The 16,789-nt window shown below is 44.9% G+C and overlaps 1 long non-coding RNA gene across 1 annotated transcript; it reads right to left on the minus strand.

Moving 5' to 3' along the window:
• Window positions 1-1,980: 1,980 nt before the first annotated feature.
• Window positions 1,981-9,989, minus strand: LOC143302675 (uncharacterized). Its single transcript, XR_013058374.1, has 4 exons — window positions 9,328-9,989; window positions 2,853-3,171; window positions 2,626-2,763; window positions 1,981-2,497 (listed from the first exon to the last, which is right to left on the minus strand). It is a non-coding gene; the product is annotated as an uncharacterized LOC143302675 (long non-coding RNA).
• Between the last annotated feature and the right edge of the window lie 6,800 nt (window positions 9,990-16,789).

Genomic DNA, 16,789 nt, shown 5'->3' on the forward strand with positions numbered 1-16,789 from the left:
TATAGGAACCCTGTCATTTTTCTTGCGAGAAATATATCTTTATTTCAAGGGGGATGAGACAGAGCGTAGGACACACGATCGTTTCTTGCCAAGCGGACATTACGGAAATAGTGATGATTCTCGGAATGATCGCGGATATTGAGAAGCGTTCTTCGAGGCGAGTGTATTGCGATCGAACGATCGAAAACGATACAGAGGAACGGGTTGTAAACGCCTGATGGCTTCGTGTTGCGAGGAGACGCCAAGTGGTCGCGGACGATCACAAATCCGACGAAATTCGGCTTATTTTTGAATCTGGCCATCGTCCAGACACATTTCGCCTGTGAATGTTGAACGGCCTGACGATGAAAGACCTCTCTATCAGCTGTCGCGATTCGTCACCGATTTCAGTAAATCTTTGCACATTAGTCGCGTTACATCTTTGAAACTGATCATCGATTCGAGTCGCGACTTTGCTGAAGACCCGCGTTTCTTTCGGTAGGCGGGCCTCGAAATTGGAGCGATTCGCGTTAGCCTTGACGGAGGACGAGTATAATCCCACGGATACGATACGAATTTGTAGTTCTTGTTACGAATAACGTGCAATATCCTATAAATAACGATGATGCTGGTACTTTAATATTTACGTTTCTAATAATAACACGGCGACGCGTTATCGGTAAACCAGTACGATTTACAGTAGATATCATGAAACGCAAAAGTTCGATCGATTATGTAATAATTCTTGACCGTGTCATGACGATCAATTTGTCTGACTGTTCGATCAAAACCCGTCACATTTATATTAATGGTCGTAATTATTCACTAAACTTATTGTCGTATCCATAGGATGACATGTTACTGTTGTTTTTACTGTTGTGCTGACTGTCACTAATAACTAAAATGAAAATAATGGTTTCCGGGAATCTTATATTACAGACTCATTCGTTGCCAACGAACTCCAATTAGATTCTTCTCTATGTTTCCGTCAGTATCGCTGTTTTCTTTATAAGAACTTCAAACATTCGGCCTGTCGTTTGCCTTAAAAACCAGCGACGCAATTCAGATTCAATTAAACGATCCCTGAAGAAACGCGATTAGAGCATGAGTTATATAATCACGCGTTGTTCCTTACAAGACCTCGCGCTTTCTTTCTCTTTTTGCAGGCAAACGACTACTGTGTTTTATTCAGACACGATAATAGAACGTTTTTCCTACTGTAATTCCCGGCACATAGCAGAGAATCGGCAATAAAGTCGATGATGTATTTCCAACGCGCGTCTGATCTCGGCCGCGCGTCAATATTTATCTTCTTTATTGCTGATAGTTAAAAAGCGAATGTTGGCTTTTGAGAGGATTCGGAAATAATACATATCGTTCGAGCTCGGAGATAAATAAAATCAAAATTATTCAAGTATTTTTCGGTTGGAAAGACGAGACGCGTTGGCGAGACGGCGATATGATTCTTTCGATTATTTTTATATTTGAAGCGTTAACGGAGCATCTGGATCAACGACGGCAGTGCGCCTTTTCCACGAGTAATTTCCTACCGTCCAAGCATCGACACTGACACGGAAGCGCGGACAATTCGTTTCTTCGGACCGCAGAAATATCGCTTGCTTCTCAAGGACGAGGAAGTTGCAAATCCAAATGACGTTCGTGCTCGCCCACGACTTCTGGATCCGAATCAATGCCAGTATTTCTTCGTTTAGAGAACGAGGTGACACGTGCTCGATTGGGAACATCGACTGGACAAACGATATTTCCTATTCGAAGAACGAGTATCTTATTCCTCTTACTTTATAGATGTTTTACGATGCTTCGATACATCGAAACGATCATGGTGAAAGGCCACGAAGTAAATGACACGTTAACCTCGTACGTGATAAAATGTTGCTAGTACCGAGCACGGATCTTACGCGTTAATGTTGCTCGGACAAAAGAGGGACTCATCTGTCGTCCACCTTTCCCCATTGTTATGGGACCGACGGTGTTACTCACCTGACCATAAAGATAAGTTTCATGAATCATAAAGTTAACCATCCTCCGATGGTGTAGCATGGGCGTACAGGCGTGTGTGGGTTGCACACGTACTCGGAAGCGGATGGGTACGTTCGTGAATAGCTAATTCGAATTATCAATGTCCAATACCCTATTTTATCTAATACTAATAATATAGCGTAACGCGGTAGGTATGTACAGGTAACCACGTATCTGCGGTGCCTAAAAAGAAGTCGTTTGTGGTGACATCACGAGCGAGTTACCAACATCCTCCACGATACCTATATCATCTAACTCTAACAAGTATCACACGCGATATACGGAGTGTATGTACATAGGCATTTATATGTGCGTGTCAAGTTAGCGGTTCCCATGGAACACGAAGGTGGTACGCGATATTTTCAAGCATCCGTGCGGTCCCACGGCGACTTCCGGTACTGCGGTGCGTTCGCTGGTTTCCGGTACGACGACATTTTTCCCCGAAGCATGTGGGTAATGGCAGCGTGGTCGAGTGTGCCTGTAAAAGTAATTATTCCCCATTATCATCACATTATCATCTGTTACGATTTTCTTTCGTTATAATCTGCGGTTTAGGGAGAGAAAAAAAGAGATGGTAGAAACAGTTACTCATTCTCTTATACTCACGTCCGAGCGGCGACAAACGGTTCGCCGGTGCAATCGTTCCTCGCCTTGATTTCTACCTTGATTTATTGTAGAATCATATCCATCCAATTACTCGGGTTTGTCCCGGTGTTGTATAACGACATATATGTACCTGAAGATCTGTAAAACACGCGATCTTAACGTTACGACGAATTGTGTCTTGGAAAGGAGGATGTAACTGATAACCTGGGAGAGTGTTTCTTTTTGACCTTGATCCTTTTACCCGTGAAATGTGGTGCAGGTGTTTAGCTGGACGATCAGGATGCAACCAGGCCCTGTACCCGTCCGTCGTGCTTCGAGTCAACTTGAAACCGGAAGCGCCGCTTTCTGCCCTGCTGCCCACGAACAATGAGATCGGGAGATTCCAACGAGGACGCGAGCACGATCAAACGCTGTGGTGTTTTATCGACACCGGGCATCAAGAATATTCCCTTCGAAGAAAGGGTTGAAGATCCACCATGGTGAAGTCGTGAATCTGTTTAACAAGACTGCTAGGTGCCTGGATGTCCCCATATAAAATATTCGTATCTGGAAAAATGTGTAACTGTTGAGTCAGCTTACCAGCATGTGTAATGGCGTATAAATAGAAAAAAAGAGTATCCATGATTCACGAGGAAGATATCGTACAATGTGAACGCGTGTAATTTCGTAAGAAAGATAATGGAATCACCTGCATGGCGATAAGTTTAGCTTACCCTAACTTTAGCTTAGAAAATGGACTAGAATCGATGGTGTTACTCGCTTATCCACCCGCTTCTCGGTTTGGAATTTTTGATCAACCGCACGGAAACAATTTGCATTACGAGTATCGTTTCGTATGTCACCCCTATGATCTCATGCGTGTATGCACAGGAGATAATGCGTATAATTGTGATATATTGCTCGGTCGCTTTCAGCAGACGGTGTGTAACGATGGCAGCGGTCCGACTGGGCTCGTCCACACGATCGATATAAGTGTCGGGAATACAATGAGAAAATCTTTTCACGGCCACTGCCGTCACGTGATTCGTGTACGGATAGCAACAGGTGTGATGCAACAGGTAATCAAATGCAGTCATTATGATTCGTTTGTTATTGTACAGATAAACTCTATATCCCAATTTTTGCTGAGAATTTCTTTGTATCAAAAATTTCAATAAAACGATCTCCACTTGTTGGAATCCGGAGAAGCTCGAGAGTCCATACTGCTTAAAATTGTGCGATAGATTTTTTGAAATGTGCAACTCGGCATACAACATACGAAACCGTGCTATTGCTGATTGCTAAGAAAAATCCTATTTTACAATAATCTAAGTGTCTTACGACGAGTCTCTCAGAAGCCAAACCGATCAACTCCATTTATTACTAATTTCTTAATTTCTCGATTCTCAAGAAACAGATTGCTTACGGTCATAAGGTGAATTAAGAAACAGTGATATCATCACCTTTCTGTACTTTCCAATTTGTGGAATTAATTAATGTAGCTTCTGAACGGCGAATATTCTTGTCTTGGGGGAGAGGCGGTAAGTCTGACCCTTAATTGCAGGATAACCAATTAAACTTCCCTTGGATCCTGAACTTTCAGAGGAATGTATAACTAATGTACGAAGCAGTGAGTTGTACGGTCGCTCGAAACTCGTCTAAACCCCATCTTACATGCTATTAGCCGGTCGCCGCTAATAGGATGACGCGCGAGAACAGGATTCAAACGATATTCTTCGTACGTTTCCCCAGCTTTTCATTGCGCACAATGAAAAGGGCGAATGCACTTACTTGGTCGGCTCGTGTGACAGGTGTTGCGCGTCGAGTCGCGTCGCAAATCGATCCACACAGAGACCCTGGCCGCATCCTTTTTCTCCGACACTTTCTTCTTTTGCCTGTACGAGCTGTATTTCCGGTTAGGTACGCGTTCCCCGGTCCCCTCTTCCACGTGGACAGCCATTTCTCGCCCGACAAATGTGCGCCTCTGCCTCGTGTCCCTCTATATACGCCATCGCGTCGCCTTTTCATCGGAGAAGGTCGCCGCTTGTTGCCAAGTCGTGGCGAGGAGAACCAGCGAAGCTTTCGTGCACCACGTGCACGTAGACGACCATAGCCGAGAAAATCAGGCATGAACATAAAACGTTATCGCTAAATAGTCCCTTTTCGCGGTTTTTGCCCGTCCATTAAACGTTCGGCGGCGGAACGAGCCGCCTATCGTTGCTGATTCACGATTTCAACTTGCCTCGAGAGCTTCTTACTGCCTACGAGGAACGCGAACCACGTTCCCTACGAAGCATTAACGATCTCTTATCTCTCAACATAGCCTGATTTCTCGACGCATTACCAAGTTGATATTGGTTACATAAGCGTGTCGACGATTTCCGGGTTCTCCTCGGGTACTCTCCGGTTGTTTCGTGAGAATCGTGACCGATTGCCTTCGACTCGAACACGATTGTTCTTGATATTTAGAAATTGATAAAAAAACGCCGACGACGTTTCGCAGTGAGTGGATTGAAGTCGTGAAAGATAATTTTCCTTGAGCTTAACCCGCGTTGCATAGCCGGACGCTGTGTATGACACGGGAGCTCCACGGGCCCGTTTCTTAAATCCCCCGTGAATTCTTCCAGTGCCATTTACAGAGTCCAAGCACGAGGTTTATTCTCCGTGAAGCTTCTCTTCCTTGATAACATAAAATAATAATATTCGCGGAAGATGAGGAACAGGAGGTATCCACCGTGAAGATCAATGACCGGTATCATTATGTAATTGAACAGATATCGTTATTAATTGTTCGATTCGCGAACCGTGTCGTATCGCGTATATACGTATTAACGAACTTGTAAAAATGAGGAACGCTTCGTGAATCGTCGAACGATGAACGTAAGAACCGACGGAAAAGAAACGAATTCTTCGCGGATAATTCACGGCCGGGGCATTGTCGGTTGTTTCTTTCTCTCTTCTTGCCTCTTCCGTCACGGAACAACGATCCTTCCCGGAAGCCGTGTCCGCCGTATCTACCGTGGCTTGCCACGATTTGTTCGCCAAGCGTTCACCGCGGCTCTCGTCCTTCGATTCCACCGATTTCCCACCGTTTCTCTTCTCCGCTTTACCCCCCTACGGATTTTCGATTTACCACCTTCGTTCCTCCTTAACAATTGTTCTTCCTCGAATTCGACAAGCTTCGTCTTTTCCTCTAACCTCTTTCTCTTTATTCGTTTCCATCTTTTTGCTCCTTTTTTGTGTCCGCTTCGTTCCACGAAGAGTCACGATTTCCCACGGTTACGCAGCTCGAATCGAGAGCATATCGAGGCCGATAGCGGATAACGCACTGTCACTGCGTTGAACGATCGATTATGAATGGTCCAGGAAGGTTCATTGTGAAACTTATTACGGGACTAAATTGCTAGACGCACACGAGTCTCCGTCCGATCAGACGCTTTCCTTTTTCTGCGTTTTTCCTTTTCTTTCCTTCGAGTTCTCCAAGTTGCTTCTTCTTCTCGGTAACGTAACGCGTGTAGAATCGTTCCGCGGCTTAATTTACAAGCATTAATTCGATCAGAGAGCGGCTTCCAGTGATTTATTATAAAGATGAAACGGTGGTGTGGTATGCAAGGGAACCCGGCGGCCGTGTTTTCCCGTCTCGTTCTCACGATTCGAATCTTCTCAGTGCGCCGTATATACCTGCGATTCTTCAACGACTATCTGCGCGTCTCCTCAGTTCTCAAGCCGCTCTTCCGGTCATGCTATCATTCCGGTTCTCACGCCTGGCTTCGAAACATCGGGACATGCCATGGAAAATAATAGTCTCTCCCCGACAATATCTTTAAACTGCCTTCGTATCGTCTATTCGTCGTCTCTAAAGTCTCTAAAGGTGAAACACGGTAATTACAATTGGACGGGTTCATATTTCGAAGAAACTTCTTACTGTCTGGCTACTGTACTATACTGAAACTATAGGAAACTAGGAACTGCGAGAGATAATTTTTATTGGCTGCAAGAGACGCGTTATTATCTCAAAAGCAAGGAGGAATACCAAGTGTGTCACGTTGCGTCGCGTTATCGATAATTTTCGAGCGAGCTATGTAGCAACTTTTTACGGTTTTTCTCGGCCATGACGCGTTCGTTCAAACGTTTCGCAGATACGCGATGATTTACTACGTTTCTACGGTTCTTCTACAATTTTCGATACTTCTTGTATCTTTTAAACATAGAACTTTGGTCTTCCTAGCCTTTGACGCATTCGTTGAAACGTTTAACAGGCACATGATGATTACTATTAGTTTCTCTAGTAGCTCTATTATTTTTGAGCTTCTCGTACCGCCCTTTAAACGTCCATCTTTAATTTTGTCAATTTTTAATCGTTTCTTCGCATATGGTTTAGCTTTTTCAATACTGGAAGATCGCCTAATTAGTCCGAGAAACAAAGGTACGTGCAGAATGTTCCAATCGCGGTGTCCACGATCGTACGCCGAGACAAAACTAAAGTTTCTTATGTGTCAGGCCGTTCATAACGAAGATCGGTTCCCGTGACTGAAAGCAAATAAGGAAAAGCTGTAATAAATACGTGTTCGAAACTGGTTATACGGTAGAGTCGTATAGAAAACTGCCGGTTTCACTTGGTACCCCTATCTTTCAACCCGTTCCCAAGAGAATATCTTGGCTTTCCGCCGATGTTTTTTTGCCAGGAGGAGGAATTTTTCGCGAGATTCTAGCTACTCGTCAAACACGTAGTCTCTCTTAACCCGATATTCTCGTTTCTATTCTATAAACGAATCAATTTGGATCAACAATGATCGTTCTCTGTAATCCACCTCTCCACCAGACAACGTTTCGATCAAATAATTTTCCAAATGGAACAGGCCCGTCTATGAGAAACAACAAACCAGACGTGATTCTGCCGTTTTCGCGTCTAAATCTTGCGGTTCTCTTCAAATAGGTCAAACGTCGATCGCGAATTCCTCTCTCGTCGCGATCAGAGCGCGTCTTGGCGTGCCGCTTTACGAACGACTCGCGATTTGCCGCACGTTCCTCCACGTTTTCCGATTGACGTTCGGATCGAATCGACGGCACGTGATACCATGGATTGGATAGAGAGGCAAGGAGACATAAAGAGAGGAAACTATACAGCACGGCATCGTGGCCGATAATAATGGCACAGAATATGCAGACGAAGCGTTAGCGTGCATTTTCTTGTCCGACTATCACGCGTATTGTTTATTGCATTGCACACTTCTGTTGCGTTTCTTTACTGACCTTCGTCAAACTGCTGCGTTTCTTATTCGTAGTTATTTTCCGTCGGTTATTGCGTAACGCTTACAAAACTCCGGCGATTGTATACGGTGGGCCAACACGAAAACAACGATGGTTCGTATGGCTCCAGTGTAGTCAGTGGAATGTCAATGACGTTGAGCGTGATACACGAAAAATTCAAATCTTTTTTCCTATCTTATCGAGTTTCGTCGATCATATTACGGCGAACGAAAAAGAGAAGAGAAACGAACCGGGAAGAAAGAAGGAAAGGTGTCGATAAAAAAAGAAAAAAGGGCGACCGGAGAGGAGCGCTTGGAAGCCACGACAAAAAGATTCGAAAAGATTTCGCCGTAATGGCAACGATAATTTAGGACGAGAAAATGAGACAGTGAAAAAGAAAGGGCACGGATGATTATCAAGGAAGAACCGTAGACGGTGGATAATGAAAGAGAGCGGCAGCTTGAAAACAATAAAATACCAAACAAGCCTGAAACCGCGCTGGATAACGTTCGTAGCTCGCGACTTTCGAAACCATATTAAATCATGACATAGATTCTCGCTCCCCGAGAAACGTGCCCGTTCGTTCGTATTACGTGGGTGAATTCTTGCCAAGTGATAAATCGATAGATCGTCGTTCTATGCATTCCGGGATACGCTTCGCGTGAAAGTTAACGCGAGAAGGTATGCAAATATCGCTTTATATATTATCGATTTCTTTATTAGTCACGATACACCATGCGATGATAGGTAGTAATTAACGACGCCTCATTCATTCTTACTCAATCCTCCATTGATAATCGAGGAATGATAACCAACACGATCGATGGTATTCAAAGCTCGATCTATGAACAACTTGGTCGGTACGATGTCGCGAAGGCGAACAAATTGTACGAATGGTAAGCTCATTTCCCGGATGATCGTTTTGATTCTCATTGCGCAATCGTTGAGCGCGACGATGTTTTTCGTGGCGAGGTCGGAGCCGAGGAATAACGGTGACCGTAGCGAGGACAGTGACCCGATGAAAATCTTAGGTACATAAGAAAGAGAAACCGTTGAGAACGTGCCCCCATCGATCGTACTAGAACGAAATGGATTTCACCGGTGATCGTTCCTATCGATAAAAAGCTCGCGACATTTAAGTCGCTGGACGCGGGAACGAGAACCGATCGTTCCCGAGTAATAACAGTTGGATGGAAAAATGCCAAGCGATAAGAGATGATGATTAATTCGATATCGCGCGATTATTTTTTAAGACTAATCTTTATTATGCACTTTGTACGCGATCCCCAATGACGTCGGCCTTTGAGAGGTTTTCGATCGACATCGAGTATATTTCCACACCATAAACCATACGTGACATTTTCTAACCGAATACCTTGAGATAGACCAGTAAGCAAACTCAGATGTCGCGTGGTTAGAAAAATAAACGCTTGATTTTCTATTCGATACCTGTGGAAAGATAATTTCCGATACCTCAGCCGTGTCGTCGAACGAGGATGATGCTTGGTACCGATCGCCATTGGTAACAACCTCTCCTCTGGTACCTCCCCTTCTCTCACTGACCGTGGTAATACCTTCTTCTCCCATCAACATTTCACTGTTGTCCAGTTTCAGCGTCCACATTCAAGTCTCCTATCTGTCTTCATTGCCCGATATATTCCGAACAACTATACAAAACCTCAGAGACTATACGGAACACGACTTTCTCAAGTTTTAATGTTCCATGTTGATCGAACCAGCGAGTCACCACGAGGCGGTATATTTCTTGTTTCCGATGAAAACGTCACGCGATTACGCGAAGAAGCAGCAGTAAGAGCAGCAGCAGAAGAAGAAGAAGAATAAGAAGAAGAAGAAGAGGAAGAAGAAGAAGAAGAAGATGATGAAGAAGAAGAAGATGATGATGAAGAAGAAGAAGACTAAGACCAAGACGTTGAAGAAGAAGAAGGAGCAAACGAAGGGAAGAGAAAGGGGCCCCGGTGGATGGTTGGCCAAGGAAGAAGAAGAGCGGCGGTTACGTGCGTATACAAAGGAAAAAAGGAGGCAGGTTTGAGAGGAGGCTTTTAAAGTCGTAGGAGCGCAGCCGGGAGGACTCCGCGAACCGGTTGCTCGAAGTGACGTGAGTGAACTGAGGCTGCAGGCTGGCAGGTAACGCCAGGTAAACTCCAGCCGACCTGCGATACACACGCAAGAGAAGGAAGGTGGCTCGCTGGTCGAGTGGCTGGGTGGCTACGCCGAGCCAGCCAGCCGTAGAGACAGTCAGCTCAGTCAGTCGACCTGGGGAGTCAGCCTGCGGCCCCTGCGGCCGCAGGAACGAGCCACAGGTGAGGGACGTGGTGGAGAGGGTTAACATTTCGTCGGGGAGGGGTCGAAGGGGAAAGAGGGGAAGTACAGCCAGAACGAACGGAGGGGAAGGAAAAAGGTGGTGGGAGAGAAACGAAGGAGAGAAACTTGGTGTGGTGGTGTTGTGTGTGACTCAGCTCGGAATGAACGAATAGGCCAACAGCATAGCAAAAGCTGTGTCCCGTAGCCTGTGTGCACGGGGTATACACACGTATACGCGTACAGAGTGATCGAGAAATAAGGGTCCGGGTATGGTCTTCCGGTGAAGCGGTGCGGATGATCGAATGGCGCCGATGTTTCGGGCACGTGGCACCGGCCCGCCGGATTTTTGTCAAACTGTTCTCTAGATCGTTCTTCTCTCTGCTCTTTTTATCCTTCTTTTTTTTATATTTCGTCGATGTCGTGTTTCGTCGACCAGAAAAATTGGATGTACCGCATAAAGATCTCTATATACTCGAAACTAGGCAGGGAGGAGGAGTTTATTTTAGAGATACTTCGAGAGCGTTGTATTTTTGCACGAGGGTTTTCCACGGTTCAGAATACAGGCGTCTTCAGAAGAGAAGCAAAAAATTGGAAACGAAACGATCATTTTTTAAATTGAAATGGGATTTGTGTCGTATTAGTAGCACGGTATTAATAACGCGGACGATTTACGTGGTACCGATGATTTCACGTGCACCGAACCATAATACGTTGCCGCTCCAACGATTCCATCCGTACCTCGTGGGAATGCATTTCCACGGTTTATTTAACGACGCCCGCTCCGCGCGTTTATGTTCTCAATAAAATGTCGATCGCGTGATTGAACCGGAGCCGTTCGGTTCTCCATGAAACGTTTTACCGATCGTACGAGCTACTTTAAAATTACCCGTATAATACCTCCGACAATCTTCGTCTATTAGGTCTATACATACATATATTTTGTACGTTATTGACAAAATCCTCGATCGAGGGAAATTGTCGTCGCGATAAATAAACAAATCGAGAAACGGTTCGTACGTTCGGCTTTACTCGCGATTCGATTGCAAATGGTAGACGAACAGTCACCCAGTATATTAGAGACTAACTATACCTGAATCCAGCAGAGCGTGACTTTTCACGTGTAGTCGTGCTGGAGTGGGGTATGATCGTAGCCCGGCGTAGAGTAAGATAGACTTTGATAGAATTTACACGGTGGCTTCGAACAGAGCCAAGAACCTCTGCGATGCAAAGACCGCGATGGACACGGATTGCGACAGGTAATCCTTCATTTTTTTCCCCCTCATAACCCGTGTCCTTCTGTGGACTTGGTCGGTTCGCCTCGCTCATTTATCTGGACACTAGCGACTTCGCATCACTGTTCCCTTTCGTGCACGATGTTATTATTCAGCGTTAAAAGGACTTGCCATTAAATGTCCCGAAAGAGATACGAGAACAAGTATCCTCCGTTCCGATCCATTCTCACCGTGCGATTCTATTCGCGCGTTTTATCAAATTACCAACACGGTAATTACCCCCTTGTAATTACCACTACGTGTATAGGGATTATTCTCCTTGTATCCTTTCGCGGCGTACAAACGGGGGAATGATAAATACTTCTCGCTAATTACTCGTCCTTTGATCAATCTTGGTCAAGTTGAATTTATTCAATATATTCTATATGGAACAAAATCATCGCTAGAAGGTGGGTCAACGACACTTTGCAGAGATTCCGTTCGGAACGAACAGTCGACCAGACTGTTACGGTACTCTTTTTTAATTATCGCTCGCATAGTTGCCCATCGATGGATGGCTAAACCGAGATAGCATGGAACGGATCGCGTTGCAGCTCGTGATTTTTTCACCGGAGGTTGTTTTTCGGTGGTTATTTCCTTGTTTCGCGTGGTTTGGGCATCGCCGTTTCTAGTTCCTTCGAAGGAGGATTACCATGACCGTCGCAGCGCAACTGGTCTATGCGCATGGAGAAATGCAGCTGATGCGCACCGCTGAATCTCGAGGTCAGCGACTCGTCGACGGAGTTAGTGGAGCGCTTAGGCTCGCTCCAGGGATTTTATGAATTGGTGCATGGTCGCTGCGCGAAGATCGCAGTGTGGAAGGAGGAAGAAGCATCGAGGAAGAAGACGCAAGAATTAGAAATGAAAGACTTCTATCGTATTTAGACCGGCCAGCCTGAAATCGTCGAAAAAGAATCGCGAGGGAAACGATGGCCAGCATAAACTATGAAAGTTATACGTATGGAAGGAGTCGATAACATTTAACAACAAGAACTTGCTCGTTGGTTTTATCTTTCCCAATACTTGCTCAAAGTTTTTCTGGTTAACTATATTCTTTCGGTAGCGAATATAGCAAAGACTGTTACTAGTTTCGATAAAGAAGACACAGTACTCGCTTCATCGCCATGTCGTTTTGTACATTTTTCGCTCTCCTTGGTTCACGATAGAAGAAGGATCACATGGTTCACGTGTTGGATTCCATTATCTTTTTCTTCGTTTGGCATCTTTCAAGGATCGGCATCGTGTACCACCTCTCGTCATCGTCATCGGTAGCAACTTGTAGCGCCATGATTGTCCTCCGTGTTCTATTCTTCGTTCCATCTCTCTGTCCTCCTCGCTTCATGGTGTTCCGCTCACGAGCCACGGAGTACGCAGGTGCATTAACCGGACATTCAGCACCGTAACGCTGGCCTTAGAGACGGGAAGATACCAGAGGAACGAGGGACAAGGAGAGACAGAAACGGGCGAGTAAGGCCGGAGAGAGAGACGAAGAAAGTATATAAGAAAGTAAGGAGAGGGGCACCTAAGTACTAGAGTTTGCTGCTAGAGCAGATGGCTGGGATTCGAATTCCTCGGTCGCCCCGTTCTAAACCGCGAAGGCTTAAACCTTAAAGCTGCCCTCCGACGTCGAGACCGAACCAGCAAACGATGCAGCTTATTCGCGCTGGAATGTCTCTGCTTTCGACTACGGTGCCGCGTACCCGTCTACGACTTCGGTTACCATTGGATATCTCGCGTATTACGCTTCATCGCGCAGCTGACCCTCGTTATCTTCATGAATTAATGCTTTAGACGTAATTCGTCTTGCTTTACATAACTCGTAACACGAAGACACGGAACTTTTAACGCGACGATTTAAAGGGTGGAAGATGCCAGTCGAAATAAATACGCGAATCTTTGTCGTACTTGGCAAGTTGATTCGCTCGTTACTCTGGAACCCGGGCAATTAAATGGGTCAAATTGCAATTACTCCATGCCGAACGCTGTGTATTAACGCTTCGTATACAATGCACCGTAACCTGTATTAAGAATCTGTCGTGTTTGGTCTTTGGAGAAATTCGAAACTCGAGTTGCTAGCGATATTGCGTTCCCGAAACGAGAGTACATTAATCCGTGACAATTTGGAACTGCACCAAAACGGCATGCGGGATATCCCATGCAAGCCTATGAAGAAGCGTCGAAAGTCTGGCGACACTGGCGGCTCGCCAATTCGCGGAGCCGCGTCGTACAGCCAAAGGAAAAGCGGCTTGACCCTCATTGTAGGTTTCAGACAGGTGCTTCGTCTCGTGCAGTTTCTTTGCTGTTGTTGGTTCGCGTCGATCGATCGGGCCATATGCCGAGTTGCGAAGAAGAAGAGTCGCAGTTGATGTTATAAATATAAAGTTGGGGGAATTCGAGACGCAATATCGTGTCTGGCCGAGTCTCCTTGTGGCCTATAGTCTCCATAGCATCGTTCCTCGTACGAAGAGACTGCTCCGTAGTCGCTTTTCACGAGAAACTGGTTTTCATCGCGCCACCGTGGTGATCCCGGTATCGCAGAGGCCGAACAGAGCTCCGTGTTCTCGAGACCTGGTCGCTGTACTCACGGGAGTCGGGTAATGCGGCTTTAATGCTCGAAGATGCAACATGAGACGCGCGTCCTTCCCACCGACTTTAAACGAATTCGATCAGAGAGGAAAAGAAAAGATTTCTCTATCTCTAGGAGAATTTTACAGAGAATCATCTGCGAGTATCTGTTATAACGATGCATAAAGATCAACCTTTACCTCTTGCTTAACCCCGATTTCTGCTCCACAAGACAATGCAACCGTGGAAAGAGAAACGACGGTACCGAGCGTGAGTTATCTTCGCAAGTTCACGTCATCTGATTCGTCGGCCTATAATCGTTACGTACGAAAAACTGGTTTCCCAGAGAGTCTGATGGTCGCTTTATCTAACGACTATCTTTTATCAGATAGTCCGTGGCCGCGGCTCCGAAAAGTGACCGAGCATTCTCTCGGTTTTCGTTGGTACCGGTACGGTCAAAAGAACTTGTGTGTGGAACCACGAGAACGCTGTCTACCGCTTCTTTGGTACATCTTTTAACGGGCGTCAAGATAAGAATCCTTGACACCCATCCTCATCTTCTGCACTGATTGAGTGTAGCACGTAGGAAAGGACTCAACGGCGAGTGCGTCTCTCGTTGTTTTAATTTAGGGCTCGACGAGTTTCTGCCTGTCGTATCTGTAAATAATATCAGTTCTCACCGTGAATCCTTCTGTTCGCCTCATTCTTGAATCGGTGGCCGGTGGCGGGCAGCTTGGATCGCTGTAATTTCTTTATGACCTTAAAGCGATACGTTCTGAATGCTAAACGATGCGTATGCCTTCGTTGGCGTGCCGTTCAGGACGAAACGAAACGAAACGAAACGAAATGAAACGAACGAAATCCACTGGTACATTATGCTTTTCAGAGAATATTTTTTTGTACTTTGTGTGAGCAGCCACGTACGTGACGGCCACGTTTACAGCGCTTACCCCTCTGGGAATAACATTTCCGCCGCATTACAAATTCCTCTTTGTCGACTGTACGGGCTGACGGAAGTCGACTATCGTGCTGGTTCTCGACCCTGACCCAACGATCGTACTGCTGAAATCCCTGGACAAATATACCCTTCAGTTACGCAGATATCTTTCTTCGCTATTTCAATTTGCTTTCGTGTAAAAATTGATTCCGAATAAAAGGATTTTCAACAGGTTGCTTGAGTGGTAGTAGTATCTTATGATTTTTTCATGTACGAAGATGTAGTTATTTCTAAAGTAAAACGTTGAAATATTTTACGCAGTTTGTAGTCGCTGTTCTGGAATTTGGAATTTGGAGTTAAAACTGGGCTAGAATAAAATTGAAGCTGTAAGTTTCATCGAATAAAATTTAATCCACGATCTAGATTATAAACATAATTTGATACTACGAGATAAAGGGTCGTTTCGTCCCCTATTTCACCGTACTATTTCCTATCTAAGGTTGTTAGTCCCTTCACAAATAGTTGAGAAACACGATCCCTCGATTGTCTCCAGTTATGTAGCGCGTTAACACTTCGTAGCATGTTGCTGCGTATTTATAGCGAGACACCGCACCGGTCTCTTCGGTATAAACGTCTGCAAGTGCCTTCAGAACGTATCTAATAATTCGTGGCGTTAGCGACAACATCCGAGGTGATTATGATACATTTGTTTGACTCGTCGATATTCGACGACCTGGTAGTCGAGGGAAAACCTGACTCAGAGCTGTGAGCTCTTCGTAACAGGTGTTGGACGACGATGGCGCGGTGTTTGGCTCGCTTCAACAGGTAAGACCTGCAGTGGCGGTGGCTCACAGGCAACGGACCGTTTCGCAGGTGAAGCCCACAGCTGCGAAATAAGACAGAGAAAGAACCACGGGAAAAAGAAATCGCTTTACTTGACACGCTGTGCTTCCGTCAGCTTTATTCAATAGGTTCCAACCAATTGTTTATCTTTGTACGTCATGCAATAGAACTCATAGTTCAGATTTCCAATATCTTTATTCGATTCGAATTCATTTGTTAGTTAGGAGATGTTATTATTAGTGAACTGCAGATATTTTACGCATTTGTAGAGAATTTTAAGTTTGTACAAATTTACAGAAAGCACGCAATATGAAAAATACTTTCTGAAAAAATGCTCGCTTATTTCTATACACAGAGGATGTGTTTAGCTGTTCTATAATAGTTTTATATTCATAGCAGAGAACGCAAATAATTTCGATCGATGTACGCAGCTTCCAGATACGTATCTCGGTTCATCGTCATAACCAAAGTGTCTACGGGGTTCCTTCTTACAAATTACGACGCTCGCGGCCGTGGCATATCTTAATCTTGTCAGTAAACCGGCTCTCGCTTGATGCTTTCGATTGATGAGACCTGGCAAACCGTACTAGTAATACCTAGCAGCTACATCGTCGAATCACAGCCACGATCTGCACTACCTCTCGTCATTACCGATCGAAGAAAATCCCTGGTGTAATTTTTAAGATTCTGCAGTTTGATATGTTTCTACGTGAAATCGATCTTTGAAGAACTAGATCTCTTGAAAATTCTCTAACACCGAAGAGATATCCTAATGCTAATCACTCGCGTTACTATGTGTAATGAATTCTAGTCATCAATTTTTCGATAAAAATTCTGCAACAACATTTATACGCTTCTAAAGTCTATGTTATAACACATAGGTCACATAGCGTCATAAATTTCATAGTGTAAGTTCAACAGATAATAAAAGTAAAATTTTTAATGTAAGTAGAGTTTAAGCAAGTATCATAGGTGGTAGATGTGCAAAATACATTAT

Source organism: Bombus vancouverensis, chromosome 5 (genome assembly GCF_051014615.1).
Source record: "Bombus vancouverensis nearcticus chromosome 5, iyBomVanc1_principal, whole genome shotgun sequence".
NCBI lineage: Eukaryota > Metazoa > Arthropoda > Insecta > Hymenoptera > Apidae > Bombus > Bombus vancouverensis.